Here is a 292-nt window from a genome sequence, read left to right on the forward strand (position 1 = left end):
CAAAATCTGCCTATTCTGTAAAAGGTATGTCAATGTTTGTATCACATCCGTAGACCTGGATGTTTAAAGAAAATAAACAATATATCTTAAAGCTAAACATAAAAAAAATAACAATATATATATTTTTAATATATTGTTATTTATTTTTTTTTAAATATTTATATGTCTAACTATGTATAATTTATGTAGTATATCTGTTTTTTCTGCAAAATAAAGCAAAATCTGCCTATTCTGTAAAAGGTATGTCAATGTTTGTATCACATCCGTAGACCTGGATGTTTAAAGAAAATAA

General features: G+C 23.6%; 1 protein-coding gene across 3 annotated transcripts in view; it reads right to left on the reverse strand.

The window, feature by feature from the left end:
* The window catches only part of LOC106688107 (acid sphingomyelinase-like phosphodiesterase 3b), a 940,469-nt gene that overhangs the window by 1,728 nt on the left and 938,449 nt on the right, over positions 1–292 (reverse strand). The gene's annotated exons all lie outside the window — the stretch shown is intronic.

The sequence above is a fragment of the Halyomorpha halys genome, unplaced genomic scaffold (genome assembly GCF_000696795.3).
Source record: "Halyomorpha halys isolate HHAL.00 unplaced genomic scaffold, Hhal_1.1 Scaffold4.1, whole genome shotgun sequence".
In the NCBI taxonomy this organism is placed as follows: Eukaryota; Metazoa; Arthropoda; class Insecta; order Hemiptera; family Pentatomidae; genus Halyomorpha; species Halyomorpha halys.